Source organism: Pseudophryne corroboree, chromosome 4, assembly GCF_028390025.1.
Source record: "Pseudophryne corroboree isolate aPseCor3 chromosome 4, aPseCor3.hap2, whole genome shotgun sequence".
NCBI lineage: Eukaryota > Metazoa > Chordata > Amphibia > Anura > Myobatrachidae > Pseudophryne > Pseudophryne corroboree.
Window position 1 is genome coordinate 130,716,100 of NC_086447.1, and position 8,604 is coordinate 130,724,703.

An 8,604-nucleotide genomic window follows, 5' to 3' on the forward strand; every position below is an offset into this window, starting at 1 on the left:
TGGATTACCCCTGGATTTCCCGAGGAGCCTGGACCCCTGGATCTCGTGAGTATAATTTCTTCAACAGGTACCCCTTGGATTCTACTGGAGAAGAGGACCGACCTGCGTGGGAACTTAAGGTAAGTATGTATGTATGTGTGTATGTATATAATAAAATTATACTTTCACGGTGTGTGTGTCTTGTCTTTTTTTGGGTATTTTTTTAGTAGTAGTACTACAGGTACCAGCGGGCCAGTTTTTCCGCCGCATGCTGGTACTTGTGGTTCTCCAAGTACCAGCATGCGGGGGAGGCTTGCTGGGCCTTGTAGTACTGCTACTAAAAACAATATCTTTTCTTTTACAACAAAGGCTATCAGCCTCCCCATCCGCAGCCCATTGGATGGGGGGGGGACAGCCTCGGGCTTCACCCCTGGCCCTTGGGTGGCTGGGGGGGGGGACCCCTTGATTGAAGGGGTCCCCACTCCCCCAGGGTACCCCGGCCAGGAGTGACTAGTTGGATTTTTGATGCCACGGCCGCAGGGCACTATATAAAAGTGACCCCCGGCTGTGGCATTATCTGTCCAGCTAGTGGAGCCCGGTGCTGGTTTTAAAAATACGGGGGACCCCTACTCTTTTTGTCCCCCGTATTTTTGGGACCAGGACCAGGCGCAGAGCCCGATGCTGGTTGCTTAAATATGGGGGAACCCCTGTCATTTTTCCCCCCATATTTTTGCAACCAGGATCGGCTCAAAGAGCCCGAGGCTGGTTATGCTTAGGAGGGGGGACCCCACGCATTTTTTTTTATTATTTTACAGTGTTTAATTTAAAAAATAAAAAAAAATAAACCCCAGCACGGATCACACAGATCCGGCCGAGATTGATTGTAAAAAAAGTCGGCAGTGTTTTGCTAATCACTGCCGTAAAAATAGAAAAAAAACCACGAATGACATCGACATCGGAACAAAAGAAAAACCCGAATACGACAGCTTAGTAAATTAGTCGTAATCAATTCAAAAAGTTGCAGTTTTACACTTTCGATGTCATTCGTGATTGAACTTTGACCTGAATCTGGAAAATACGAATCTTAGTAAATTTACCCCACTGGGGGAAATTTACTAAGCTCCCGATTTTGACCGAGATGCCGTTTTTTCATCAAAGTGTCATCTCGGTAATTTACTAAACACTAATCACGGCAGAGATGAGGGCATTCGTAATTTTTTGCAAGTCCAAGTAAAAAATTACGAATGAATACACCATCGGTCAAAACGCGGCTGTTTAAGTATGAATCTCGGTCATTTACTAAGAAGTGCAAAGCAAAAAACAAACAAACACTGCCGTGAAAAATTACAACTCGTAAAAAAGTGCTAAAAAAAAACAGACCTACTTTTTTTTTTCCGTGATTGGATAGGCATGCACGGATCCATGAGATCCGTGCATGTATATCAGTGGGAAGGGGTGGGAAAGTTGTTATTTTATTAAAAAAAATTGCGTGGGGTCCCCCCTCCTAAGCATAACCAGCCTCGGGCTCTTTGAGCCGATCCTGGTTGCAGAAATATGGGGAAAAAATTGACAGGGGTTCCCCCATATTTAAGCAACCAGCATCGGGCTCTGCGCCTGGTCCTGGTTCCAAAAATACGGGGGACAAAAAGAGTAGGGGTCCCCCGTATTTTTAAAACCAGCACCGGGCTCCACTAGCTGGACAGATAATGCCACAGCCGGGGGTCACTTTGATATAGTGCCCTGCGGCCGTGGCATCAAAAATCCAACTAGTCACCCCTGGCCGGGGTACCCTGGGGGAGTGGGGACCCCTTCAATCAAGGGGTCCCCCCCCCCCAGCCACCCAAGGGCCAGGGGTGAAGCCCGAGGCTGCCCCCCCCCATCCAATGGGCTGCGGATGGGGAGGCTGATAGCCTTTGTTGTAAAAGAAAAGATATTGTTTTTAGTAGCAGTACTACAAGGCCCAGCAAGCCTCCCCCGCATGCTGGTACTTGGAGAACCACAAGTACCAGCATGCGACGGAAAAACGGGCCCGCTGGTACCTGTAGTACTACTACTAAAAAAATACCCAAAAAAAGACAAGACACACACACCGTGAAAGTATAATTTTATTACATACATACACACATACATACATACTTACCTTAAGTTCCCACGCAGGTCGGTCCTCTTCTCCAGTAGAATCCAAGGGGTACCTGTTGAAGAAATTATACTCACGAGATCCAGGGGTCCAGGCTCCTCGGGAAATCCAGGGGTAATCCACGTACTTGAAAAAAATAACAAAACGGTGTCCCGACCACGAACTGAAAGGGGACCCATGTTTGCACATGGGTCACCTTTCCACGAATGCCAGAAACCCACTCTGACTTCTGTCTAAGTGGGTTTCTTCAGCCAATCAGGGAGCGCCACGTTGTAGCACTCTCCTGATCAGCTGTGTGGTCCTGTCCTCACTGACAGGCAGCACACCGCAGTGTTACAATGTAGCGCCTATGCGCTACATTGTAACCAATGATGGGAACTTTCTGCTCAGCGGTGACGTCACTTTAGGTCAACCGCAGGGCAGAAAGTTCCCATCATTGGTTACAATGTAGCGCATAGGCGCTACATTGTAACACTGCCGTGTGCTGCCTGTCAGTGAGGACAGGACCACACAGCTGATCAGGAGAGTGCTACAACGTGGCGCTCCCTGATTGGCTGAAGAAACCCACTTAGACAGAAGTCAGAGTGGGTTTCTGGCATTCGTGGAAAGGTGACCCATGTGCAAACATGGGTCCCCTTTCAGTTCGTGGTCGGGACACCGTTTTGTTATTTTTTTCAAGTACGTGGATTACCCCTGGATTTCCCGAGGAGCCTGGACCCCTGGATCTCGTGAGTATAATTTCTTCAACAGGTACCCCTTGGATTCTACTGGAGAAGAGGACCGACCTGCGTGGGAACTTAAGGTAAGTATGTATGTATGTGTGTATGTATGTAATAAAATTATACTTTCACGGTGTGTGTGTCTTGTCTTTTTTTGGGTATTTTTTTAGTAGTAGTACTACAGGTACCAGCGGGCCCGTTTTTCCGTCGCATGCTGGTACTTGTGGTTCTCCAAGTACCAGCATGCGGGGGAGGCTTGCTGGGCCTTGTAGTACTGCTACTAAAAACAATATCTTTTCTTTTACAACAAAGGCTATCAGCCTCCCCATCCGCAGCCCATTGGATGGGGGGGGGACAGCCTCGGGCTTCACCCCTGGCCCTTGGGTGGCTGGGGGGGGGGGACCCCTTGATTGAAGGGGTCCCCACTCCCCCAGGGTACCCCGGCCAGGAGTGACTAGTTGGATTTTTGATGCCACGGCCGCAGGGCACTATATAAAAGTGACCCCCGGCTGTGGCATTATCTGTCCAGCTAGTGGAGCCCGGTGCTGGTTTTAAAAATACGGGGGACCCCTACTCTTTTTGTCCCCCGTATTTTTGGGACCAGGACCAGGCGCAGAGCCCGATGCTGGTTGCTTAAATATGGGGGAACCCCTGTCATTTTTTCCCCCATATTTTTGCAACCAGGATCGGCTCAAAGAGCCCGAGGCTGGTTATGCTTAGGAGGGGGGACCCCACGCATTTTTTTTTATTATTTTACAGTGTTTAATTAAAAAAAAATAAAAAATAAACCCCAGCACGGATCACACAGATCCGGCCGAGATTGATTGTAAAAAAAGTCGGCAGTGTTTTGCTAATCACTGCCGTAAAAATAGAAAAAAAACCACGAATGACATCGACATCGGAACAAAAGAAAAACCCGAATACGACAGCTTAGTAAATTAGTCGTAATCAATTCAAAAAGTTGCAGTTTTACACTTTCGATGTCATTCGTGATTGAACTTTGACCTGAAACCGGAAAATACGAATCTTAGTAAATTTACCCCACTGAGTCTACACAGTGGGGGTAATTCCAAGTTGATCGCAGCAGGAATTTTTTTAGCAGTTGGGCAAAACCATGTGCACTGCAGGGGAGGCAGATATAACATGTACAGAGAGAGTTAGATTTGGGTGTGGTGAGTTCAATCTGCAATCTAATTTGCAGTGTAAAAATAAAGCAGACAGTATTTACCCTGCACAGAAACAAAATAACCCACCCAAATCTAACTCTTTCTGCACATATTATATCTGCTTCCCCTGCAGAGCACATGGTTTTGCCCAATTGCTAAAAAAATTCCTGCTGCGATCAACTTGGAATTACCCCCAGTGTACAACTGTCTCAACTCACTGGCAGACTCAGGATGAATCATGATTCATGACATGACTCAGGCACAGCAGCACAGCACTCACTGACTGGTGAGTCGTGACTACTCCCTCCCCCCTCCCACTGGGTGTCACCTGGTATAGCCTCTGGCCAATCACAGCTAAAGACACACAGCAGAACACACTGACTGAAGGACACACACTGAGTTTCCTCCCTCTGGCTGAGAGAGGCTGCTGCAGCTGTCTCGACTCATTAAACAGCGAGTGACTCGAATCATTCACACTCCCTGATGATTCGAGTCACTGTGTTGAGACAGTGAGTCAGTAGCCATCTCTACTCCGTGTCCCTCCAACACAAAGGAGCGGGGGGTGGGAGCAGGCACTGTGGGGGAAGATCTGGCACTGGGGGCATATACCTGGCACTGTGGGGGAAGATCTGGCACTGGGGGCATATACCTGGCACTGTGGGGGGAAGATCTGGCACTGGGGGCATATACCTGGCACTGTGGGGGAAGATCTGGCACTGGGGGCATATACCTGGCACTGGGGGCATGTACCTGGCACTGTGGGGGAATATTTGGCACTGGGGGGAGCAGGCACTGAGGGGGCATATGTGGCACTGTGGGGGAATATCTGGCACTGGGGGCATATACCTGGCACTGGGGGCATATACCTGGCACTGTGGGGGAAGATCTGGCACTGGGGGCATATACCTGGCACTGTGGGGGAATATTTGGCACTCGGGGGAGCAGGCACTGAGGGGGCATACTGTATGTGGCACTGTGGGGGAATATCTGGCACTGGGGGCATATACCTGGCACTGTGGGGGAATATCTGGCACTGGTGGGAGCAGGCACTGAGGGGGCATATGTGGCACTGTGGGGGAATATTTGGCACTGGGGTGAGCAGGCACTGAGGGGGCATATGTGGCAATGGGGGGGTATATGTGTCACTGGGGGCATGTACCTGGCACTGTGGGGGAATATCTGGCACTGGGGGCATATACCTGGCACTGTGGGGGAATATCTGGCACTGGGGGCATATGTGGCACTGGGAGCATGGCCCTAGCAACAAGCACTACCCCCTAGCAACGAGCATGACACCCAGTGCATGAAACCCCTGGCAACAAGCATGACACCCAGTGCATGAAACCCCTGGCAACGAGCATGACACCCAGTGCATGAAACCCCTGGCAACGAGCATGACACCCTGAGCATGAAAACCCCTGGCACCATGCATGGAACCAAGAGTATGAAACCGCTGGCAACGAGCATGACACCCAGTGCATGAAACCCCTGGCAACGAGCATGACACCCTGAGCATGAAAACCCCTGGCACCGTGCATGGAACCAAGAGTATGAAACCGCTGGCAACGAGCATGACACCCAGTGCATGAAACCTCTGGCAACGAGCATGACACCCTGAGCATGAAAACCCCTGGCACCGTGCATGGAACCAAGAGCATGAAACCCCTGGCAACGAGCAGGTAATTTAAAAGTAATTAGAAGCCTTACTGTAGAACTTAATGTGTAATGGGCATTACGGTGTGTGGCATAATGTATCACGGACATTGCGGTGTGTGTCATAATGTGTCAGGCATTACGGTGTGTTGTATACTATATCAAGGGCATTGTGGTATGTGGTATAATGTCTCAGGATCATTGTGGTGTGTGTCATACTGTGTCACAGACATTGTATGTGCTATAATGTATCAGGGGCATTGCAGTGTGTAGCATAATGTATAACGGGCATTGCGATTCCTGTCATAATGTGTCGGGGGCATTACGGTGTGTGCATATTGTGTCATGTGCATTATTGTGTGTGGCATAATGGCTAAGGCCATTGCAGTATGTGGAATAATGTATACTGGGCATTACTATAAGGAGGAAAAATGACAAATAATGTAAGGGGCACGAATCAGGATTATTTTTCTTTCCTGTGGTGGCTAACGTCTGGGCGTGCAGGTTGCAAAACTGGGGTATAAGGTAGTCTTTTCCTGCAATGCCACGCCCCTTTACGCGAAGCCACGCCCATTTCAACGAAGCCACACACCCTTTTGGTGGCACGCGCCTACGGCGCACGCATATTTGTCCCTTTACTAGTGCCAATTATGGGGGGTATGGGGGGGGCGCCGAAGGATTTTTTTGGCTTGGGGGAGAAAAATTTCTAGTTACGCCACTGCTCGAAATGACATGATACATGTATCCCATTCTATTTCTTCCCAGATCACAGATGCGGCGATCACTCCATTCACCTGGATCGATCACTTTGGAGTCTATGGGGTCTATTTACTAAGCCTTGGATGAAGATAAAATGAGCTGAGGTAAAGTACCAGCCAATCAGCTCCTAACTGCCATGTTACAGTCTGGGTTTGAAAAACAGCAGTTAGGAGTCGATTGGCTGGTACTTTGGGGGTAATTCAGACCTGATCGCCAGCAAGCGATTTTTGCACTGCTGCGGTCAGATAGTCACCGCCTACAGGAGGAGTGTATTTCAGCTGTGCAAGTGTGCGATCGCATGTGTAGCAGAGCTGTACAAACAGATTTTCTGCAGTCTCTGCGCAGCTCAGGACTTACTCAGCCGATTCGATCACATCAGCCTGTCCGGGACCGGAATTGACGTCAGGTACCCTCCCTGCAAACGCATGGACACGCCTGCGTTTTTCCAGACACTGCCTGAAAACGGTCAGTTGACACCCATAAATGCCCCATAGCAACATTCTGAAAGGGCCCAATGCTTCTAGATAGACACCTCTCCGCAGAAGTTGTTAAGTTTATGCCCAATAATAGTGGCATACTTCATTTTCTGAACCATAGTAGTGCCTTAGTTAATATTATGCCCCATAGTAGTTCCCTAGTCTATTTATGAACCATAGTAGAGCCCTAGTCCACGTTATGCCACACTGTAGGGCTGCCAGTACACATTATGCAACGCTAGAGTGCCTCCACTACATATTGTGCCACATTACTATGCCCCAGTTCATATAATGCCACGCTAGAGTGCCTCTACTTCATATTGTGCCACATTACACTGTTCCTATTATGTAACATTATAATGTCCTCCACTTCATTTTATCCCACATTACAATGGGCAGGGGCATAAGTAGATATAATGTAGGCCCCAAGACAAAAGTTTGAAAGGGCTCCTACAGTAAGTAACACCCATTGGTAAAAAATGTATATAGCACATGTAACTGTGACAGGGAAGGTTGCTCCTCTCAGCTCTGGGCCCCATAGCAGCTGCACTCCCTGCACCTATGGTAGCTACACCCTTGCCTTCTTCCTGTCAATCTCCTTGCGATCGCCCGTGCAAACGGATCCATCGCACACACCCATCGCTGAGCGTCGATCCGCTTTGTACCCGTGCAACGCGCCTGCGCATTGCGGTGCTTACGCATGCGCAGTTTGGACATGATCGCCTGCTGTGCGAAAACGCACAGTAGCGATCAGGTCTGAATTACCCCCTTTATCTCCAGCCACTTTATCCCTGTCCGAGGTTTAGTAAATAGGCCCCTCAATCCTACTGGATATTTACAGGTCTCCCCGGGGGAATGTAAATGGTGCCTAAATGATTCCATTCTGCAACATCCATCTGCCCAAGCGGAAATTAAGGTTGCCATCCAACAATACTTTGTGGAAAATTCTTCCCCAGACATTTCCCCCGCTATAATCTGGGAATAAGGCCACACTTAGGGGTCATCTAATGTCTAAATCGGCTGCAATCAGGAGAAAGGCGGCACAGGAAATCTCCTCTCTTGAGGCTCACATTGCTGCTTTACTCACATAACATAAACAATCTCCCAGTGACACCCTGCTCTCCCAAATTGAATGGCTTAAGGGTCAGTTGAATACCCACCTGTCTAACCGTGCTGCGGTTATTTTGCAGAAATTATGTCAACATTTTTATGATAAGGCTGATAGAATTGATACTGTTCTGGCAAATAAAGTAATCAAGCGAAAGGTATCATCGACAAACTATACCAATAAATTAGGATCCTACACGTATGACTCTAAGGTTATGGTGGAGGACTTTAAAGAGTGTTATAATTCACTTTATAATTTGTCCGACCCCAACCTTCCTTTACCTGCTAAAACGGAGGAGATTTGTTCTTATTTACTATCAGTTCCGCTGCCTTGTATCTTTAATACTCAGCTATCAGCATTGAATGCGCCCATCTTTAGTAGAAGAAACAATAGCAGCAATCAGGTCAATGGGCTTTTCTGGGAAAAATTTTGAGGGCGTATCAGCACTGTGCCGTTCCCTTATGATGACGGTCTCAGTTATTCAGGTCACCTCTTCGAGTTTTGGGATTGCCAATGGCACTAGACAGGGCTGTCCACTCTCTCGCCCCTAATTATTGCTTTAATCATGGAACCATTGGCGGCACGGATTCACTGCAACACAGCGATC